We start from the raw sequence: 23,867 nt of genomic DNA, 5'->3' as shown, positions 1-23,867 counted from the left end.
TGTGTGTGTGTGTGTGTGTGTGTGTGTGTGTGTGTGTACTCTTCTAGAATTCGCATAGCTGCCTAAGGACAGAAGCTGAGGCTGCATATTAAGGATGAGCAAGGTGAGCCCCCGAGGGGCTTACAGCTCTCTGACTAAGTGCTAGAAACGAATGAGAAGTCTTAGTCTGATGCTCGAAGATCTGGCTTCTGATTACTCTTCCTCTCACCACCTCTTTCCAGCACTATAGCCTGTCCTCCCCGCCTCTGTGCCTTCGGGAGCAAGAGTGTCTGATGCATTGTAGGCAGGTACACATTTGTAGAGGAGTGACTGAACATCCTGTCCCCACTGTTTGGAATTTCTCTGTGGCCTTCCTTGCCATCTGCCCAGTAAGCTCTTCCTTCCATCAAGGATGTTAATTTCACCATGAGGCCTTCGATGATGCCTTCCCTCAGATGACTAGTCTATTGTCTCATTGAACTGTGAACTCCTCCAGTGTGAGGTTGGCACTTACTGACAAGTAGAAGTTGTTTAGTTTATGAAAGGAGGGAATGACCTGTCCAGGCCCACTCTTTATTTCTAAAAATATATATTTTTATTGATTTCAGATAGAAAGGGAGAGAGAGAGAGAGAGAGAAAGAGAGAGAGAGAGAGAGAGAGAGAGAGAGAAACGTCAATGATAAGAGAATCATTGATCAGTTGCATCCTGCACACCCCCTACTAGGGATCAAGCTGAGACCTCCTGGTTCATGGGTTGTTGCTCAACCACTGAGCCACACCAGCTGGGCCATACTCATTCTTTAGACATGAGACTACAGCTAGCCAGTGAGCCACAAAGGCTACCTTACCTAGTCCCTGCTCATGATGTAAACATAGGTAGGTCTCCCTTTTAAAAATACCCTGGTGTGTGAACAGCCAAATTAATTTATAAGACAGCAAAAAGAGGAATGGGTGGAGGGAGATCCATATTGCAAATCAATTCCCCACAGATTACTTGATGGATATTTTTCTAATCTTAAAAGAAAGAAAGGCTTTATAAGCATAACCTGAAATACAGAAGCCAAAAAGGATTGATAAATTTGATTGCATGAAAATTAATACTATTTGAATTTATAATAATGATAATAATAGCATATACCCTTATAAGACTTATTTCATCCAAATGCTATGCCAAATGCTTTTTATATACTAACTATTGGGTCGGCAGCTAAGTAATTGCGGGTTTCACACATATATGGCTTCAGTTGAATTTTTAGGTTTGCAGACGTAGTACAAATGTAAAACACATTTTGTTATTTGATAGTTGGCTATTCAGCTGTTAATCAGTAAAAAAAGTTTTTTGATCTGTTTTGTAGTTTTCGTTTGGCGTTCGTTGAAAAATGGAAAATCAAAAGGAACATTTTCGTCATATTTTGCTTTTTTATTTCCGCAAAGGGAAAACGCATCGCAAGCTCATAAAAAGTTATGTGCTGTTTATGGTGACGAAGCCTTAAAAGAACGGCAGTGTCAAAATTGGTTTGCCAAATTTCGTTCTGGTGATTTTTCACTCAAAGATGAAAAACGCTCTGGTCGTCCAGTTGAAGTTGATGACGCCCTAATCAAAGCAATAATCAATTCAGACTGTCACAGTACAACACGTGAGATTGCAGAGAAGCTTCATGTATCACATACATGCATTGAAAATCACTTAAAACAACTTGGCTATGTTCAAAAACTCGATACATGGGTTCCTCACGAACTGAAAGAATCACAGTTAACGCAACGCATTAGCAGCTGCGATTTGCTAAAGAAACGTAATGAAAATGATCCATTTTTAAAACGACTGATAACTGGCGATGAAAAATGGGTTGTTTACAACAATATCAAGGGGAAAAGATCGTGGAGCAGGCCAGGTGAACCAACTCAAACAACATCAAAAGCTGATATTCATCAAAAGAAGGTTTTGTTATCAGTTTGGTGGGATTACAAAGGAATTGTCTACTTTGAACTCTTACCACCCAACCGAACGATCAATTCTGATGTCTACATTGAACAACTAACGAAATTAAACAATGCAGTTGAAGAAAAGCGGCCCGAATTGACAAATCGAAAAGGTGTTGTATTCCATCATGACAATGCAAGGCCACACACATCTTTGGTCACTCGGCAAAAATTAAGGGAGCTTGGTTGGGATGTTTTGCCACATCCACCATATAGTCCTGACCTTGCACCATCTGATTACTTTTTGTTTCGATCTTTACAAAACTCCTTGAATGGTAAAAATTTCAATAATGATGATGATGTCAAATCGTACCTGATTCAGTTTTTTGCTAATAAAAACCAGAAGTTTTTTGAACGTGGGATTATGATGCTGCCTGAAAGATGGCAAAAGGTCATTGATCAAAATGGGCAATACATTACAGAATAAAGTTATTTAGTTCCATGAAAAAATTGTCTTTGATTTTCTTTTAAAAATACGCAATTACTTAGTTGCCGACCCAATAATTTCATTCTCATAATAATCCCATGGGTTAAGTGCTATCCTTTTTTTGATCCTCACCTGAGGATATTTTTCCATTGATTTTTAGAGTGAGAGTAGAAGGGAAGAAGGAGAGGGAGATGGGAGAGAGAAACATTGATGTGAGAGAGACAAACCTTCTGTACCCACCCGAACCAGCCTGGGATTGAACCTGCAACCAAGGTACGTCCTCTGGTCAAGGAATTGAGTCTGTGACCCTTTGGTCCGCAGGCCAATGCTCAAAGCACTGAGAAAACTGGCCATGGAAAAGTGCTGTTTTTATTCCTCAGTTTATAGATGGGGAATCGGAGGTTGACTAAACCATGATCATTCATCTAATGAATCAGTGATGAATCCAGGATTATCAAGTAGCCTGCCTTCAGATACTGTGCTCTAGCCATTTGTTAGGTGGCCACATGCCATAAAAGTCAGAAGACAAAACAAATGAGGAATAAATTGCAACACATAGGATAAAGGACCAATTTCCCTGATATATGTTAAGGTTTTTAAAGTGAGCTCAATAAAAAAAAAAAAAATATAGAGAATATGAACAAACAAGCCACTGAAGAAGCATCACAAAAGACTATATTGTGTGTGTGTGTGTGTGTGTGTGTGTGTGTTCTATTACACTGGCAAAGATTAGTACGTAGCTTGATAATAGTCAATGTTGGTGAAGATATAGATAAACAAGCATTTTCACACACTTGATGGGAATCCTATATAATAAAAGGCTAATATGCAAATAGAACGAAGGGCAGAATAACCAGAACAACTGAACAATCAGTCGCTATGACATGCGTTGACCACCAGGGTGTGTGTGCAGAACATGGCGGGAGTTGACCATGGTAGGATGGTAGAGCAGGTGAGCTGGGGCACCAGACCAAGGCAGGGCACCAGTTGCTATCATTGGGCAAGCCTCTGGAGGTTACTGAAAATTCTTTGCTACCATGCTCCACAGTCCTACCTGGTGCTCATACCTGCTGCCAGCTCCGGCCCCACTCATACCCGCAGCTGCTGCTGGTCCTGATCGCTCAGCACCATCAGCGAGTGCCAGTGGTGGCTGCTGACCCTGATCACCCCTGAGGGCTTCTCCACCTCCCCCTGCTCCTGAGGGCCAATCAGGACAGCAGTTGTCACTCCCACCCACTGACTGCACCAGCCCTGCTCACACTCACTGCTGACGCTGGCCCCAATTGCTCTGTGCCATCAGCAGGTGCCACCAGGGCTGGCACCAGTAGTGGGTGGGAGTGGTGGTGGTGGGAGTGGGGCTGCCTGCAGATAGGGGACCAGGGGCTGTGGCAGCAGAGGCCAGGCAGGGGTGTGGAGGATGGGCCAACACCTGCCCCTGTGCCTACCACAGCCTCATGGCCCACAGTTCCTTTCTTTTTTCTTTTTTTTAATTGATTTTTTTACAGAGAAGAAGGGAGAGGGATAGAGAGCCAGAAACATCGACGAGAGAGAAACATTGACCAGCTGCCTCCTGCACACTCCCTACCGGGGATGTGCCTACAACCAATGTACATGCCCTGGACCGGAATCGAACCTGGGACCTTTCAGTCCGCAGGCCGATGCTCTATCTACTGAGCCAAACTGGTTTTGGCCCACAGTTTCTTTTAAGGTGCACGAATTCATGCACTGGGCACCTAGTGTAAATATAAATTACTATCAAATACCCTAATTTCTATAATATTTTTTGAAGACCAATATAGCAATTATCTATTAAAATTTAAGATATTCTTAACTATTTACCTAATAGGTCCACTTCTGAGAGTTTCCCCCGTGGCTGAAAATGCTCACAAAATGTATTTTAGCCACACAATGAAATACTTTATGTTTTAAAAAAGAATTCAGTAGATCCCTATGCATAAGATATATAAAGGGAAGATATATGAAATGTATTTAGTGGGGGGTAGAGAGGAGAACATATTATGAAGATGATATGTTCCTATATTGGTAAAAATTAACAAAATATTCAGAGTACCTATTTTATATTACTATGCATTCATATAAGCATAGGGAAAAATACTGAAGAAATTTATATCATAATAAGAATTTTCCCTTTCTAAATTATATATTTTCCCAATTTGGATTTTTGACAACTAACACACCATCCTTTTATAATCTGGAAAAAATATAATAAGGATAAAATTAAATATATGATAAATAAATAAAAAGCAAACACCCTCCTCTGTGTATTCATTTATTCTGCAAGCATGTACGAGGTGTACCTACTGAGTCCCAGGCACTGATGCTAGATGTTGAGGGTATGAAGACCAATTTACAGAGCTCCATCCTCAAGGAACTTCTCTAATGGCAGAAACAGATGGCAAATCTGGTGGGAACCATCAGGTGTGGAAGGTGCTAGGAGAGAAGTGTGTTCTGGGCTCAGTTCTCCTAGGGCCCTTGAGGCAGAAGCTTGAAATATGAGCAGAGAAGGTATCAGCAGTCTCAGGGTAAATGCAGTGGGCTCAATGCTCAAGACCAAAGCAGTTCCTGGATATGGACAGAAGGTACAAGATTGAGGAAGTGTGGGGGCGGGACTGACCAGGAGGTTGATAAGACACCTAGACTCTGTGGGAGCAGTAAATGACACAGGGTGTCATTCTTTACCCCTCCCTTTCCCACACCCTCAGCATCCAATCATTCACCAAGTCCGGACGTTTTATTCCTTTACCTGTCTGGGCGATTTCATTGCCATACCTACTGTCCCTGCTGTTGGTCAGACCCATTGTGTCACCCTGGGACTCCCTAACTCTCCAATCCATCTTTTCTGCTGTCTCCATAACATTCCTTCTAAAATGGTGCTGTTTCCATAACAATCCTAAAATGGTGCTGTAAGGAGGTCGGCACCGTTTTAGAAGGATTGTTATGGAGACAGCACCATTTTAGAAGGATGTCAGCACCATTTTAGAAGGATTGCTATGGAGACAGCAGAAAAGATGGATTGGAGAGTTAGGGAGTCCCAGGGTGACACAATGGGTCTGACCAACAGCAGGGACAGTAGGTATGGCAATGAAATCGCCCAGACAGGTAAAGGAAGTAAAACGTCTGGACTTGGTGAATGATTGGATGTTGAGGGTGTGAGAAAGGGAGGGGTGAAGGATGACACCCTGTGTTTTGGGTTGGGTGGCAACCCCTGTGTACTCATAGCCTGGAATCTTGCTCTCAGAGTTGCAGCCTCGGTAGAAGTCAGTTAATGAACAACTTCCCAGGAACGCAGCTCTTGAGTAAAGAGGGTACCTTTAGCAATCTTCTGCACATACCTATTTGCCAGTTACAACAGTCTTCCGGGGCCATTGCACCAGGGCCTTAGGAAGTCTGTCAGGGGCAAAAGTCCTCTCTGACTGATGCTCATTGCTGAGCATAACCTGGGACAATATCACTTCTAAGCAGATGGTGAGCAAAGCATTATGATCAAATTGCAGGGAGACAAGAAATCTATGGCATTTCTATACACCAATAGTGAACTTACAGAAACAGAGACTAAAAAATCAATCCCATTTACCATCACACCAAAAAAATTAAGATACCTAGGAATAAACTTAACTAAGGAGGTAAAAGACCCATATGCGGAAAACTACACGACACTGAAAAAAGAGACAGAGGAAGACATAAACAGATGGAAGAACATACCATGTTCATGGATTGGTAGAATCAACATAATCAAAATGTCCATACTTCCCAAAGCAATTTATAGGTTCAATGCACTCCCCATTAAAATACCAATGGCATATTTCACAGACCTAGAAAGAACTGTCCAAAAATTCACCTAGAACAAAAAAAGATCCTGAATAGCCACAGCAATCCTGAGAAAGAAGAATAAAGTAGGAGGTATCTCAATACCAAATTTCAAGCTGAATTACAAATTGCAGGGAGATGAGAGAGAGAAAATATCATAGTGTGTGATGCCTCTTTTAAAAAATGGGGTGGGGACCTCCATGTTGTCTGGCTCCTATCTCTGGATGTCAGAGGCATTAGCACCCCTCACCTTCCCATGGTTTTAGTGAAACAACAGTGAAGGCAGTTTTAAGCCCTTAGGCTGTTGGAGCCCACCCCTTAGCAAGAATCAAGTGGCACTGCCTGCAGCATCACTCCTCACCTCCTGCTTGCCGACAGCATTCTGCTCGGGCAAAAATAGCCGTTACTCTCACAGTTCTCAGCCCCACACACGTCAATAGCCTGGGCTTGCTGGATCTCTTGACACAAGGCCCTCTCTCTCTCTCAGTCATCACTGCTTGGAGTTCACTGTGGAAGAATGAATGCTGACTGTCTGTTACGTTGGTCAGAGTGCTGGGACAGTCTGATTTCAGAAGCCTCTGGAAGGACAGTGCTATCAGAGCTCCAGAGAGCTGGTCTTAAAATAGAGGCCTCTTAACTGAGCCTTGAGCCTCTGGAGGGATGGTGCCTGCTGTGGACAGATGTCACTGAGGGGCGTCACCAGGCTAGCTTCTTTCCCATGTCCCTTGGTGTATCTTATCTTATCATGTAGCTGGGCTGGGGGTGCTGCCAAGCTTTGTGGGAGCTGCCCCTGAAGACCAAGGGTTTTATCCTGAGATATTTTGTCCTGAGGCATGTGGGGGCAGAGTCTAGGCCGCATTTTCACAGGAAAGCCTTCTGAAAGAGTGAATTGCTTAGTGAGCAGGTGTAGAATATGAAATAACTTGTCATTTTGAGAAAAGAGATCCTTTATTTTTACCAAGTCGTCCCCTTGCCCCTCCTGCTCTGCTCATCCCTCCAACTGTTCCTTAAGCCTAAAGCTCAGGCTATAGCCAAACCCTTACATTGTTTGCATTCCTGGAGAAGTTTACATTCATCTATAATGGATAAAATATGGAATTGCCCATTCAGTGTGGCCCAGTGGATTGGGTGTCATCTCATGCATCAGGAGGTTGCCAGTTTGATTCCCAGTCAGGGCACATGCCTGGGTTGTGGGCTTGATCCCCAGTTGGGGGTATGGAGGAGGCAACCTATTGATGTGTCTCTCTCTTTCACCAATGTTTCTCTTTCTCCCTCTCCCTTCCGCTCTCTGAAATCAATAAAATCATATTTTTAAAAATTTACGTAAGTCAGAATAGGGTCAAATCTGGCTTTTCTACTTGTTAGCTTGACAGGCTGAGATCTCTGAGTGCAAAATGGTAACAACCCTAACCGGTTTGGCTCAGTGGATGGAGCGTTGGCCTGAAGACTGAAAGGTCCCTGGTTTGATTCTAGTCAAGGGCATATACCTTGGTTATGGGCATATGTTTCTCTCTCATCGATGTTTCTAACTCTCTATCCTTCTCCCTTCCTCTCTGTAAAAAAGTAAATGAAAAAAAACAAACAAACAGACAGTAGGGTGGTGAAGGAGGGTGGGGCAGGAACTGGATGAAAGAGGGCAATGGGGTGGGGGAACATCTGTAATACTCTCAACAATAAAAACATTTTTTAAATGAAGTAAATCTTTGTGACCTTGGGTTAGGCAATTATTTTTTTACTTATGACAAGAAAAAAACACATTCTAAAAGAAAACAAATTGATCATCATTAAAATTAAAAACATTTGTGTTTCAAATGATACCATCAAGAAAGTGAAAAGAAAATTCAGAGAATGAGAGAAAATATTTGTAAATAATATATCTAATAAGGGTTTAATATAAAAAATATGTAAATAACTCTTACAAATTAATAAATAAATAGACAAGAAACACAATCTAAAATGGTTTATGTCTAAAAAGCTTCATGATCACCCAACAAGCTCAGAAGAAAATAGTCAACATAAATAGTCATCATAAGTTGTCCTTGCAAATTGAGATACACTTCATACCTACTAGAATAGCTATAATGAAAATGATTGAAAACAAATGTTGAAAATATGAAGAAAGTGAAGCTCTCACTGCTGATGGCAATGTAAAATGGTGCAACTACTTTGGAAAACAGCTTGGCATTTCTTCAAAAGTTTAAATATAGAGTTTCCATATGACCTAAGTATTACACTTCTAGATATCTACCCAAGAGAAATGAAACCATGTCCACATGAAAACTTATACATGAATATTTATAGCAGTCTTGTATTCACAGTAGCCATCTACCCTAATAAAAGAGAAACATGCAAATTAACCACCACTCTGCTACACCCACAAGCCACACCCACCAGCCAATCCGGAGCAAGTATGCAAATTAACCCAACCAAGATGGCGGCCAGCCACAGAGCTGGAGCAAGCAGGAGGCTAGGGTTGCACCCGTTAATGGAGGAAGCCAAGCTTCCTGCCCTGGCAGGCCCTGGCCTCCGCTCAAGGCTACAAAGTTTCAATTATAGTAGATAAATAAATCCTAGATGCTTGCTTCCAGCTGGCCCTGGCCTCCGCTCAAGGAGGTGCTGAGAAAAAAAAGAAAAAGAATAAAAGGAGAGGCCGGGACCTTGGGTCACTGGGGGATGATCAGACCAGGATGGGAAGGCAGGGGCCGTTGGGGGTAAGCAGACCAGCAGGGTGGCCAGTTGAGGTGAGCAGGCCATCAGTGGGGTCAGTTGGAGGTGAGTTGGACAGTGGGGTAGGGGGCAGTTGGGGGTAAGCAGGCCAGTGGGGAGGGAATGTGGGGGTGAGCAGGCCAGTAGGGGGAGCAGTAGGGGGTGAACAGGCTGGCACAGGGTCAGTTAAGGATGATCTGGCTGACAGGGGGGGGTATTTGGGGGCGAGCAGGACAGTGGTGGGGGGCAGTTGGGGGCAAGCAGGCCAGCAGGCAGAGTGGTTAGGGCCAATCAGGCAGGCAGGCAGGTGAGCGTCTGGAGCCAGCAGTCCCGGATTGTGAGAGGGATGTTCAACTGCCAGTTTAGGCCCGATCCCTATAAACAGGCAGTAGGACATCCCAGATTGGAGAGGATGCAGGCCGGGCTGAGGAACATCCCCACCCCCTATGTACGAATTTCGTGCACCAGGCCACTATAATAGAATAAACCCAAATGTCCATTAGCTAAAGAATAGATAAATCAAATGTAGTATATCCATATAATGTAATATTATTCTGCTAAAAAGGAATAGAGTAGCTATACATGCTATATGATGAACCTTGAGAACATTATGCTAAGTGAAATGTCTAGAATAGGTAAATTGATAGAAATAGAACATAGTGGTTGACAGGGACTAAGAGGAGGGAAGAATGGGAAGTAACTGATAACAGGAGTAACAATACTGTCATACGCCGAAATTGGTTTGGCTCAGTGGATAGAGCATCGGCCTGCGGACTGAAAGGTCCCAGGTTTGATTCCAATCAAGGGCATGTGACTTGGTTGCGGGCACATCCCCAAGAGGGGGTGTGCAAGAGGCAGCTGATCGATGATTCTCACTCATCGATGTTTCTAACTCTCTATCCCTCTCTCTTCCTCTCTGTAAAAAATCAATAAAACATATTTTTTTTTAAACTGTCATAGAATTAGATTATGGTAGTGGTTGCACAACTCTCTAAATATATTAAAACCCATTGAACTTTAAACAGGAGATTCTAATGATATATAAATTATATTCCAAAAAAGCTGTTTTAAAAAAATCTATTAGACTTTTTAGTTAATTATGAGAATCAGAACATTATTATGGAATGTGGTCAAAGCTGCTAAAGGTAAATGCTGCTGGGCCCTGGCCTGTATGGCTCAGTTGGTTGGAGCGTTGTTCTGTACACTAAAAAGTGGTGGGTTCAATTCCAGGTAAGGGCACATACCCAGGTTGTGGGTTCAACCCCAGTTGGGGTCCATGAGGGAGGCAACCGGTCAATATTTCTTTCTCTCCCTCCCCGTCTTTAAATATCACTTTTTAAAAAAACAGGCAAATGTGGCCAGTATAAAAAAATGATGAAAATAAACAATTGAAATTCATTTCAGAAAAGGCAGCCTAGCCCATGCCAGGCAGCATTACTTAAAGCAAGGAAGCATACACACATCAGACTGCCCTGTTGGAACCCACTCCTTCTGGCCAGGCAGCACAACACGCACCCCATATGGCCTCCCCAACTACAACTGGTCTGACAAAACTGTCCAGCACATTGTCTACACAGAGGCCACTTTTTTCAAGATTGGGAGAGATACCTATTTTATCTAAGTTATGGAAACACACAAAATGGGAAACAGAATGCTCCCAAATGAAGGAACAAGGGAAAAAAATGCAGAGAAAAACACTAATAAAATGGATATAAGTAATTTGACTGACAAAGAATATAAAGACATGTTCAGAGAGAGAACCAAGATGGCCGCCTAGGTAAGCACCTAAGCTGCTGCCTAGCACAACAATTTCAAAACAACAACTAGAATTAGAACGAGTGTCATCCAAAAACACAGGAAAGCTGGTGGAGTGGGAAATCTACAACTAGAAAGAAAGATTCCGGTCAAGGGCATGTACATTGGTTGCGGGCACATCCCCAGTCGGGGGTGGGCAAGAGGCAGCTAGTTGATGTTTCTCTCTCATTGACGTTTCTAACTCTCTATCCCTCTCAATTCCTCTCTGTGTAAAATCAATAAAAAAATATATAAAAAACAAACAAACAAACAAACAAACAAAACAAAGTGATGAATAGTGAGAACCTACAACCAAGATTACTGTATCCAGCAAAGTTATCATTTAGAATTGAAGGGCAGATAAAGAGCTTCATAGAGAAAGAAAAGCTAAAGGAGTTCATCACCACCAAACCAATATTATATAAAATGCTGAAAGGTATTCTTTAAGAAGAGGAAGAAGAAGAAAAAAGAAAAAAAATTATGATCAACAAATACATATATATCAACAAGTGAATCTAAAAATTAAGTGAGCTGAAACCGGTTTGGCTCAGTGGTAGAGTGTCAGTCTGCAGACTGAAAGGTCCCAGGTTCGATTCCGGTCAAGGGCATGTACATTGGTTGCAGGCACATCCCCAGTAGAGGATGTGCAAGAGGCAGCTGGTCGATGTTTCTTTCTCATCGACGTTTCTAGCTCTCTATCCCTCTTTCCTCCTCTCTGTAAAAAATCAATAATATATATATATATATATATATATATATATATATGAAGAAATCACTAAAAAATAAAAAAAATAAAAATCAAGTGAATTAAAAATCTGAGGAACAAAATAAACTGGTGAATATAATAGAATCAGGGGCAAAGAAAGGGAGTGGATTGATAATTATCAGGGGGAAAGTGGTGTGGGGGTGCAGGAAGAGACTGGATTAAAATGGTACACCTATGGATGAGGACAATGGTGAGGGGGAGGTAAGGTCAGAGGGTGGGGCGGAAACTGGGTGGAAGGGAGCTATGGGGGTAAAAGGAGAAACAATTGTAATAATCTGAGCAATAAAGATTTATTTAAAAAAAATTAAGACATGTTCAAGTACTAAACACACTTGAGAGCAGAATAGAGGAACTCAGAGAGCACTTCAACATAGAGTTAGAAAATGTAATCAGAAATGAAGGATACAATAACTACTATGAAGATTACATTAGGAAAAAAAATCAAACTGCAGATTAGTTAATATAGAAGAATAGATTAGCAATTTGGAAGACTGAATACTAAAAATCACCCAATCAGAACAGAAAAAAAAAAAAATTATCAGGATAGTAATAGTAAAAAAGACCTCTGGAACAGCATTAACATTTGCATAATAGAGATTTCAGAAGGAGAAGAGAGAGAGAAATTGGAAGAAAATATTTTTGAAGAAATGATGACTGAAAACTTTCCCAATCTGGAGAAAACAAAACAAAACAAAACAAAACAAAAGAAAACACCATTCATTAGGTCCAGAAAGCACAGAGTTCCAAACAAGATGAACCCAAAAAGGCTCAGATCAAGACATATTGTAATTAAAATGACAAAAGTAAGGCTAAAGAGACAAGCTTGAAGGCAGCAAGAAGAAAATAACAAGTCACATACAAGAGAAAACCCATAGGCTATCAGCTGATTTTTCAGCAGCAACTTTACAGGCAAAAGGAAGTGGCAAGAAAATTTGAAGTGCTAAGATAAATAAATCTAAATACTATACTTAAAATACAATATCTGGCAAGGTTATTATTCAAAATTGAAGAAGAGAAAAAGTGTTTCCCAGACAAGCAAAAAGTAAGGGAGTTCACTGTCACTAAACCAGCTTTATAGGAAATGGTAAAGTGTTTTCTTTATTCTGGAAAGAAAAGGCCATAACAAGAAATAAAGAAATAAAGGGAAGAAAAAACATCATTGGTAAAAGCAAATATATAATAAACACAGTGAATCAACCTCTTAAAAAGCTCATATACTATTAAGGGTTAAAAGACAAAGGTAATAAAATTAACTATAACTATAATAGATAGGTGATATAAAAATAAAATGATATAAAATATGACATAAAGCATGGAATGGGGAGTAAAAATATAGTGCTTTTAGAATGCCTTTGAACTTAAATGCTAGCTTAAAAGAGACTATTATTGATATATTCAATAGCTGAATATAGCCTGACTGGTGTAGTTCAGTGGTTCAGCATCAACCCATGTACCAAGCTGTCACTAGTTCGATTCCCAGTCAGGGCACGTGTTTGAGTTGTGAGCTCAATCCCTGACAGGGGGCGTGCAAGAGGCAGCCAATTGATGCTCATGTTTCTCTCTCATCAACGTTTTTATCTCTCTATCCCTTTCTCTCCCTCTAAAAATCAATAATAAAAAATGTTCAGTTTTAGATATAGCTGAATATGTACATAAACCAAAAACCTACCAAAAATACAGAAAAAAATAAAGAGAAAGAAATCCAGTCAAAACACTGAAGAGAACCAGCAAATCAAAAAGAACTAATTTAAGAGAAGAAAAAAGGAAAGCAAAGAGCAAAAACAATTAACAAAATGACAATAAGAACATATCAATGGCTATAAATGTAAATATCAATATACTAAATGCTTCAATCAAAAGGCATAAGGTTGCCTCAGTTTGGCTCAGTGGATAGAGCGTCGGTCTGCGGACTAAAGGGTCCCACGTTCAATTCCGGTCAAGGGCATGTACCTTGGTTGTGGGCACATCACCAGTGCGGGGCGGGGGTGGGGGTGGGGTGGGAAGGGATGTGGAGGAAGCAGCTGATCGATGTTTCTAATTCTCTATCCCTCTCCCTTCCTCTCGGTAAAAAAACAATAAAATATATTTTTTAAAATTAAAAAAGGGCATAAAGTGACTGAATGGATAAAAATGTAAGACCAATATATATGCTGCCAACAAGAGACTCACTTTTTAGCTTAAAAAACAACAACACAGATTAAAAGTGAAGGGATGGAAAGAAATATTTCACACAAATAGAAAAAGAAAAGAAAGAGGAATAGTAATACTCACATCAGACAAAATAGATTTTAAAATATATTTTATTGATTTTTTACAGAGAGGAAGGGAGAGATATAGAGAGCTAGAAACATCGATGAGAGAGAAACAACGACCAGCTGCCTCTTGCACACCCCCTACTGGGGATGTGCTCGCAACCCAGGTACATGCCCTTGACCGGAATCGAACCTGGGACCTTTCAGTCCCCAGACCGACGATCTACCACTGAGCCAAACCGGTTTCGGCAGACAAAATAGATTTTAAAACAAAGAATGTAAAAAGGGACAAAGAAGGATGCTACATAATGATGGGGTCAATCCAAGAAAACGATGCAACAATTGTAAATATCTACACACCAACATAGGAGCACTCAAATATATGAAATAAATATTAATGAACATAAAGGCAGAAATTAACAGTAATACAAAAATATTGTGGACTTTAATAACCCACTTATCTCAATGAATAGATTATCCAGATAGAAAATTAATAAGGAAATAATGGCCTTAAATGCTACATTAGACCAAATTAATAGATATTTATAGAACTTTAGACATTTATAGACATACCCAAACAGCAGATTACACATTTTCTCAAGTGCACATGGGACATTTTACAGGATAAACCTCATATAAGCCACAAAACAAGCCTCAATACAGTAAAGAAGATTGAAATTCATATCAAGCATATTTTCTGACCACAACGGTATAAAATTAGAAATAAACTACAAGAAGAAAACTAGAAAAAACACAAATACAAGGAGTGCAACAACATATTACTGAACAACTAATGTATTAAAAAGAGCATTAAATAGGAAATCAAAATTACCTTGAGACAAATGAAAATGAAAACACAACTTTACAAAATTTATGGGATGCATGCAACAAAAGTGGTTCTATTATAAGAGAAAAGTTTAGTCACACAGGCCTACCTTAAGAAGAAGAAAAAAAAAATCCAAAATAATCAATCTAACTTTACAGCTAAAAGAACTAGAAACAAACAAACAAACAAACAAAATCCAAAGTTAGTAGAAGGGAGGAAAAAAATAAAGATAAGAACAGAAATAAATGAAATAAAATAAAGAAAAAATAATAGAAAAGGTCAATGAATCTAAGAACTGGTTTTTAAAAAGATAAATTAAAGTAATAAGACTCATCAAGCAAAAAGAGAGAGTGCCCAATAAAGTTTTAGTAATACTCTCTTGGATATGTCCCTAGAGAAAGGGAAACAAAAGCAAAAATAAACAAATGTGTGTATCTACATCAAACTAAAATGGTATACAGTAAAGGAAACTATCAACAAAACAAAAAGACAACATACTGAATGGAAGAATATATTCTCAAATGTTATATCTGATAAGGGATTCATATCTAAATATATAAGGAACTTATACAATTTAATAACAATTCTATTAAAAAAAATGGGCAGAGGACATGGTGAGACATTTCTTCAAAGAGGACATACAGATGGTCAACAGACATAGGAAAAGATGCTCAGCATCACTAATCACCAGGGAAATGCAAATCAAAACCACAGTGAGTTATCACCTCTCACCAGTCTAAATAGCTATTATCAAAAAGTCAACAAATAACAGATGTTTGTGAGGATGTGAAATAAAGGGAACACTTGCACACTATTGATGAGACTGCAAATTGGTGCAGCCACTATGGAAAACAGTATGGAGATACATAAAAAACCTGCAATGAGATGTACCATATGACAATTCCACTTCTGGGTATTAATCCAAAGAAAATGGAAACACATTTAAAAAGATATATACACCTCTTGTTCATTGCAGCATTATTTATAACTTCATGCACTGGAGGGGGGTCCCTTAGCCTGGCTTGCCCCCTCTCACAGTCCGGGAGCCCTCAGGGGTGGGAAGCTACCTGGCAATCAGGGGACAGTGACACCCCATCACACCTCTGCTGCTGCCACTGCTGGCAGCACAAGCCTCGGCCAGCCCTGGTTACCTGATCTCAGGTGGGAGCTGAGGGGAGTGGGGGATGCCAGAAGCAGGCGTGTGGAGCAGCTGGGCCCACCTGGGAGCAGGCCCGGCCTTGCCGCATGCCTTCTGCTGAGGGGACTAGGTACTGCCATCTTTGAGGGCAGGGCTGTCAATTAGCATATTCCCTCCTTATTGGCTGTGGAGCCAGCATCTTAGCGATGATGTGAGGGTCAATTAGCATATCTCCTCTTTATTAGATATAGAAGCAACCTAATTGTTCATAGATACATGAATGGATAAAGAAAATGGTACATATATATATAATGGAATATTACTCAACCATAAAAAAGAATGAAATCTTGCCATTTGTGACCACATGGTTGAACTTAGAGGGTAGCATATGATTTCATATATGTGTGGAATCTAAAACAACAAAACAAAAAAAAAATCATAGAAACAGAAATCAAATTAATGGTTATCAGAAGAAAACAGATAGGAATGAATAAAAAAGATGAAAAAGAATGTAGTCAATAATATTGTGATAAGTATGCATGGTGATACATGATTACAAGATTTAGTGTGGTTATCTCATTGGAAGGTACAATATATAAATGTTGAATCACTATATTGTGCACTTGAAGCAAATATAATTTTGTATATCAACTATCCTATTTAATAAATAAGTAATATGATTATTGACCATCACTCCAACACACCAGATGGCCATGTGGTCATGTGGTCAAAGATGGATGCCTCCATGTGGACACAAGATGGCTGCCATAATATGGCCAGCAGGGAGGGTAGTTGTGGGCGATCAGGCCAACAGGGGATGGCAATTGAGAGGGACAAAGCTTGCAAGGAAGGGCAGTTGTGGGTGATCAGGCCTGCAGGGAAGGACAGTTAGGGGTGACCGGACCAGTAGAGGAAGGCAGTTGGGGGTCGCCAGGCCTGCAGAGAAGGACAGTTGTGGGGGACCAGGCCTGCAGGGGAGGGCAGTTGGGGGCAATGTGGTTGGCAGGGGAGAGCAGTTAGGGGTGACCAGGCCAGCAGGGGAGAGCAGTTAGAGGCAATAAGCCCAGCAGGGGAGCAGTTAGGCATCAATCAGGCTGGCAGGGGAGTGGTTACGGGGTGATCAGGCTGGCAGGCAGAAGCAGTTAGGGGCAATCAGGCAGGCAGGCAGGCGAATGGTTGGGAGCCAGCAGTCCTGGATTGTGAGAGGGCAGTTGGACATCCCCTGAGGGGTCCCAGATTGGAGAAGGTGCAGGCTGGGCTGAGGGACACTCACTGCCCCATGCACAAATTTCATGCACTGGGCCTCTAGTCTATAATAATAAAAGCATAATATGCAAATTGACCAAACAACTGAATAGCAGGCAACTGTCCCGAAGAACTTCCAGATGACCACACTTAAGGCGGGTGTGATGTGATTGGTCAGGGGGCCCCACCATCACTCTTCAGAGAGAGACATAGGCCACTGAACAGCTCAATGGGGGGTGGGGAGGCTCCATGATCAATTACCCCAAAGAGGGAGGTCAAGGCCACTGGCCAGTGATGCTGTGGTAGGTGTGCGAGGCCCACCAGTGATTGCCCTGGGAAGGGAGGCCCAGGCTAGCCAAGCGATCACACCTTACACCTGTCACCTGCAGAAGGAAGTGACTGGTGGCAGGGGAGTAGGGGGTAGCACCACACAGATGGCAAGCAGTGGTTGCAGCAGGGGTGGGAAAGGGGAAGGAAAGCTCCAATAGGTTCTGATCACCAGCCAGGCCTAGGAACCCTACCTGAGGGATCCCAGATTGTGAGAGGCTGCAGGCCAGGCTGAAGGACACACCCCTCCCCATGGCATGAATTTTATGCACTGGGCCTCTAGTACTTAAATAAAAACAATTTTAAAAAAATCAGAAATCACAACAGAAAAGAATAATAGATATAAAAATATTAAACTTCTGTTGCTTGAAGAATTTCTTAAAATTAAAAGGCATGCCACAGGTATTACAAATTTATACCCTAAACTAGGGGTGTCGAACTCAATCAGAGAAGGGGCCAAAATCTAAAATCCAGCCTAAATCGCGGGCTGAATGGTTTACTGAACAGTCATAAACTGACAATGTCATAAACTGACAGCGGAGTGCAGTGATGACAGCGCGGTGCGGGCCACATTGCAAGGCCTGGCGAGCTGGATTTGGCCCGCGGGCCTTGTGTTTGACACATGTGCCCTAAACAAAGAAACACACTTAACATCTGTTAAGTATATTTATGATCCTATTTTCTAAAATAAATCAAAATGCCTTTATATTCACAGGGGGGAAAACAGAATGTTAAAAACTAAAATGAAAACAGTTATAGGTTGTGAGTTTATGAGTACTATATGGTTCTACCACCTGTATGACCTTGGGCAAGTCAGTTAACCTCTCTGTGCTTTAATTTCCTCACATGTAAAGTGAAAATAACAATAATGCCTTCCTGATAGGATGTTATGAGGACTAAATGAGTTAATGCATGTAAAGTAATGACAACAGTACCTGGCACACAGTAAGCAGTCAATAGAATTATTCATATTGCTATTATTATCATACTAGAGGCTCAATGCACGAAATTTATGCATGGGGGAGAGGTGACTCTCAGCCCAGCCTTCACCCTCTCCAATCTGGGACATGGCTCTCACAATCCAGAACTGCTGGCTCTCAACTGCTCACCTGCCAGCTTTCCTAATTGTTTCCCCTAACTGCTTCTGCCTGCCAGCTTTATCACTCCCTAACCACTCCCCTGCCAGCCTGATTAATGCCTAACTGCTCCCCTGCCAGCCTGATTGTCTCTAACTGCTCTCCCCTGCAGGCTAATTGCCACTAACTGTCCTCCCCTGAAGGCCTGGTCATCCCTAACTGCCCTCCTCTGCAGGCCTGGTTCCTCCCAACTGCTCTCCCCTGCTGGCCATCTTGTGGTGGCCATCTTTGACCACATGGGGGCAGCCATCTTGTGTGTTACAGTGATGGTCAATTTGCATATTACTCTTTTATTAGGTAGGATAGAGGCCTGGTGAATGGGTGGGGGCCAGCTGGTTTGCCCTGAAGGGTGTCCCGGATCAGGGTGGGGGTTCCCTTGGGGTATGGGGTGGCCTGGGAGAGGGGCCTGTGGTGGTTTTCAGGCAGGCCACGCCCCCCAGCCACCCAAGTGGAGGCCCTGGTATCTGGGATTTATTTATCTTCTATCACTGAAACTTTGTAACCTTGAGTGAAGTCCAGGGCTGGCCAGGGTGGGGCAGGAAGCTTGACTTCCTGCATTGCCCACGGCAACCCAAGCCTCCTGCTCTCTACATCTTGGCTGCTGCCATTTTTGTTGGGTTAGTTTGCATACTCGTTCCTGATTGGCTGGTGGGCATGGCTTGTTGGTATAGTGGAGGTACAGTCAATTTGCATGTTTCTCTTTTATTAGCTAGGATAGTCGATTACAGATGGGTTTCCATTCAGAGGCCAGTGTAGGGGTATTGATGGGCCTAATTTCAGTATGTTGTGTCTTAAGGAATAGAGAGGACAGAGGAGAGGGAGAGACAGGGGAATGGCTGTTTGGTGGAGCAGTCAGAACATACATGTTCACCATCTTATATGGGTGTGGTTCTTGGTGCGCCAAAACAATTACAAAGAGCACTGATTTCAGATCACTATAACAAGTATATTTTAAAAGTTGTGACAGAGACGTGAAGCGAGCAAATGCTGTTGGAAAATGGCATCTATAGACTTGCTCAACACAGGGTTGCCACAAACTTTCAATATGTAAAAAAAGTACAGTATTTGTAAAGTGCAATAAAGTAAAACCTAATACAATGAGATATATAGTTGGGAGAGGGTTGAAGAACCTGGCTGAAATCTGCATTCTGAACAGTGCAGTGTCCAGCCTTCCTCCCACTCTCATTTAGAAAAACTGTCAGCTAGGCTTATACCCTCCCCCAACACCTATCCCCATTATCAGAAAATATTTAATGGCCCAGAGAGAAACTTAAACATTGACCCTTGGAAGTAACCTCAAAGGAAAAGCTGCTTGACATCCCATCTCTCTATCTCTACAGTGAAGTTCTCTGATGGACAAGCCATACCCAAGTGCATAAAGCTTAAAATACACTTTAAAAAGTTTTTTTTTAATTTCTTTATTGATTAAGGTATCACATATTTGTCCTCAACACCCCATTCTAATCCCCTGACCCTCCCCACTCATGCCCCCACCCTATTGTCCTTGACCACTGGTTAGACTCATATGTATGCACACAAGTCCTTTGGTTGATCTCTCCCTTTTATCCCCATCCTTAAAAAGATTTTTTTTCCTTTTTTTTTTTTTTTTTTTAATAGGGTTTATATTAAAATGGCTCAGAGTTCAAATGATTCAAAAGAGTACAATGAAAGATCTTCTATCCATCACTACTTTGTTCCCTTCCCATTCAACTGCTTAGTGCCTCTCTAATGTAAAAAGAAAGCCTACCTGGAAAACAGAGACCAAAATCTATAATAATAAAAATGTAATATGCTAATCAGATTGGAAGTCCTTCTGGAGGATCTTCCAGACCAAGCCGGGGCTGCGAGGGAAGCCTGGATCCCAGCCTGCTGGTGGCCGGAGGGAAGCCTAGGTCCCAGGTCCCAGGTGCCAGGGGAAGGAAGGCCTACTCTTGCACAAATTTCGTGCATTGGGCCTCTAGTAAAGAAATAAGAAACAGAGAAAAAAGTATAAAGAGGAGAAAAGTTCAAAAAAGAAAGTAATAATAATATCCTGGAAACAGAAGAAAAGCTATTACATAAAGGAAATAAGACTAATATCCTATTAAAAAATAGAAATATTCAGAAAATAGAGAACTCCTGAAAATTGAAAATATGAAATAAAAATATAAATATTTAAAATTCAATTTGAAAGGTTAGAAAAGAAGTGTGTAAAACCTCACAAAAAGTAAAACAAAGACATAAAGAGATGGGACATTAGGTACAGAAGATAAGAAGATTAAAAGGACAGCACAAGGATTCAACATGCTAATAACAGGAGCTCCAGATAAATTAAACAAAGAAAAGAGAGGGGGAGAAATAATTAAACAAATAATCAGCACTTTTTTTTTTTTTTTTCTATAACAGGGCATAATTTCCCAGGTCAAAATAATTCATCATGAGTCCTGTAGAATGAATGAGAAAAGACCCATCCCAGAGCACATCATTGTGCACTTCCAGATGCTGGAGGTTAGAGAGGAGAATCTAAATGCTTTCAGACATGAGATACAAAAGACAGAGAACTGAAGTGGCCTTGGTATCACATAGTCACTCTGGAAGCTAGAATTACATACTTCAGCAAACTATTGATCAAGTGTAAAGACCCTTTCAGTAGCATAAGCAAAAATTTTACTTTCTTTGTTCACTTTTAAGGAAGTTACTGGAATATATGCACCACTAAAACAAAGGAGTAAGTTAAGGAAGAAGAAAACATGGAATTCACAGGATTGTGGGTAGAATTGCCTTGGCAATAACCAGCTCAGAGAGGAAAGGAACAAAGGAGGAGACAGAGGAAGAATGAAACAATAAGGTAAGTGCAAGAAGAAAGCAGTCAGGAGACAAAGAGAGTCCTTCCTGGATTCAACTCTTCTTGAGGCCCATTTTTAATCCTATAACGACCCATGTCCTTGTAATAAATTCCTCTTATTACTCAACTACCGTGTTTCCCCAAAAATAAGACATCCTCTGAAAATAAGACCTACAGCAACTTTGGGAGAAAAAATTAATATAAGACACTGTCTTTTTTTTTTTTTTTTAATATATTTTATTGATTTTGTACAGAGAGGAAGGGAGAGAGATAGAGAGTTAGAAACATCGATGAGAGAGAGTCATTGATCAGCTGCCTCTTGCATACCTCCTACTGGGGATATGCCCGCAACCAAGGTACATGCCCTTGACCAGAATCGAACCTGGGACCTTTCAGTCCCCAAGCTGACGCTCTATCCATTGAGCCAAACCAGTTTCAGCAAGACACTCTTATTTTCGGGGAAACAGGGTAGTTCACATTGTAACCAAAAGTTTCCTCCTAAAAGCATTGCTACTCAGGAGTTTGAATCAGCAGCATCAATATCACATGGGAGCTTGTAGAAATATAGACGCTCATGCCTCCCCTAGACTTACTCAGCAGAATCTGCATTTAATTTAATTTATTTAAAAAAATATATTTTTTTATTGATTTCAGATAGGAAGGGAGAAAGATGGAAACATCAATGATAAGGAAAATCATTGATTGGCTACTTCCTGCATGCCAACAATGGGGGTCGGGCCTGCAACCCAGGCATATGTCCTGACGGGGAATCAAACCATGACCTCCTGGTTCATAGGTTCACACTCAGTCACTAAGCCACAGCATCTGTGGCTTATTTGTATTTTAATAAGATTTGTATTTTAATAAGATTCCCAGCCATAGGCGGTTTGGCTCAGTGGATAGAGCATCAGCCTGTGGTCTGAGGGGTCCCAGGTTCAATTCCAGTCAAGGGTACATGCCGGGGTTGCAGGCTCCATCCCCAGTAGGGGGGTGCAGGAGGCAGCCGATCAATGATTCTCTCTTATCATTGATGAAAGGCCCAGTGTATGAAATTCATGAACTGAGGTGGCGGGTGGGGGTGGGGGGGAGATGTTGGTCCCTCAGCCCAGCATGCACCCTCTCACAGTCTGGGACCCCTTGATCCTTACCACCTGCCTGCTTGCCCCTTACTGCTTGTCTTGCTGCTGCTTAGTGCTGCTGCAGAGGCAGGAGAGACTCCCAACACCGCCGCTGCACTGGCCAGCCGTGAACCCAGCTTCTGGCTGAGCAGTGCTCTCCTTGTGGGAGCACACTGACCATCAGGGACCAGCTCCTGTGTTGAGCGTTTGCCCCTGGTGGTCAGTGTGCATCGTAGCGACTGGTTGTCTAGTCATTCCGCCATAATGGTCACTTAGGTTTTTATTATATAAATGTGTATAAATCTCTCTCTCCCCCTCCCTTCTTCATTGATATCAATTAAAAAAAAACTACAGTCAATTAAAAAAGAAAAGATTCCCAGGTGATTTACATGCCTATTAATGTCTGAGAAGCAGCCCTGGCCGGGTAGCTCAGTTGGTTAGAGTGTCATCTTGATACACTAAGGTTGTGGGTTCGATCCCACCAGGGCACATGCAAAGGCCAACCAATAAATGCATAAATAAGAGGAACTACAAATCAATGTTTCTCTCTCTCTCTCTCTCCCTCTCCCTTTCTCTCTTTCTAAAATCAATAAATTTTTAAAAAATATATATTTTATTGATTTTTTACAGAGAGGAAGGGAGAGATATAGAGAGCTAGAAACGTTGATGAGAGAGAAACATCGACCAGCTGCCTCTTGCACACCCCTTACTGGAGAATGTGCCCGCAACTCAGGTACATGCCCTTGACTGGAATCGAACCTGGGACCTTTCAGTCCGCAGACTGACGCTCTACCACTGAGCCAAACCGGTTTCGGCAAAAAATCAATAAATTTTTAAAAATCATTTAAAGAAAAAACTCTGAGAAACACTCTCTTAATGTACCTACCTTGCAAGGTTGGGTACCAGGCATATTAAAGATATATGAAACACTTGACAACATAATAGGTGCTCTGTTGGCTGTATTGCAGATGATGATGAAACTAGGACAACTTCGGAATAACAATCTCAGGATGGGTTCCTGGGAACATGGCAAATGGTAGCTACAAAAACAGGCACACATCAGAAAAGATAGAAAGCACATTTATGCCAGGAAACAAATTTCTACTCCAGGAACCTGTCGGGTTAGTCATTCTACGTGTTGACATGGGAAACCATTAAGAAAAGGCATCTCTCAGGTGTGGCAATTGGCTGTGAATGAGTGACAGATACTCAGCATCCGGGATGACGCTTGGCTGGGGGAATGTTGAGCTAGTGCTACCCTTCTCAGCAGAGCAAACATTCGGCCCTTGCACTTAAGAAGTGGGTCAGGAAGAAAGATCCTGAGTGAGCAGCTCCTAATTACTTTTTCTAGCAAAAACCTGTGGCCCAAGGACTAGGGGTAAAAGGGGGATGGGAATGAGAGCAGGTTGGGGGGCCCACTATGGGGCAGGGGTAGGGAATCATGTCCCATTCTTGGCAGGAGTTAGGTTGCCTCTCACAGAGTTTTCCTGGCTCAAGTCCTTTGGCATTCAGCCACCTTCT

The 23,867-nt window shown here is 41.7% G+C and overlaps 1 protein-coding gene across 2 annotated transcripts in view; it reads right to left on the bottom strand.

Annotated features, from left to right (window-relative positions):
* The window catches only part of NINJ2 (ninjurin 2), an 88,900-nt gene that overhangs the window by 16,320 nt on the left and 48,713 nt on the right, over window positions 1-23,867 (bottom strand). Inside the window, exon 1 of one of the 2 annotated variants that reach the window (XM_084878413.1) lies at window positions 23,233-23,254. The exons of the other annotated variant lie outside the window; for it this stretch is intronic. The gene's annotated coding sequence lies outside the window, so the exon portion shown is untranslated. Of the gene's footprint in view, window positions 1-23,232; window positions 23,255-23,867 lie in introns of those variants that run through there. 2 annotated transcript variants of the gene reach the window in all.

The sequence above is a fragment of the Pipistrellus hanaki genome, assembly GCF_964339955.1.
Source record: "Pipistrellus hanaki genome assembly, chromosome: 3".
Lineage (NCBI taxonomy): Eukaryota > Metazoa > Chordata > Mammalia > Chiroptera > Vespertilionidae > Pipistrellus > Pipistrellus hanaki.
This window is presented reverse-complemented; position numbering and strand designations above follow the sequence as displayed.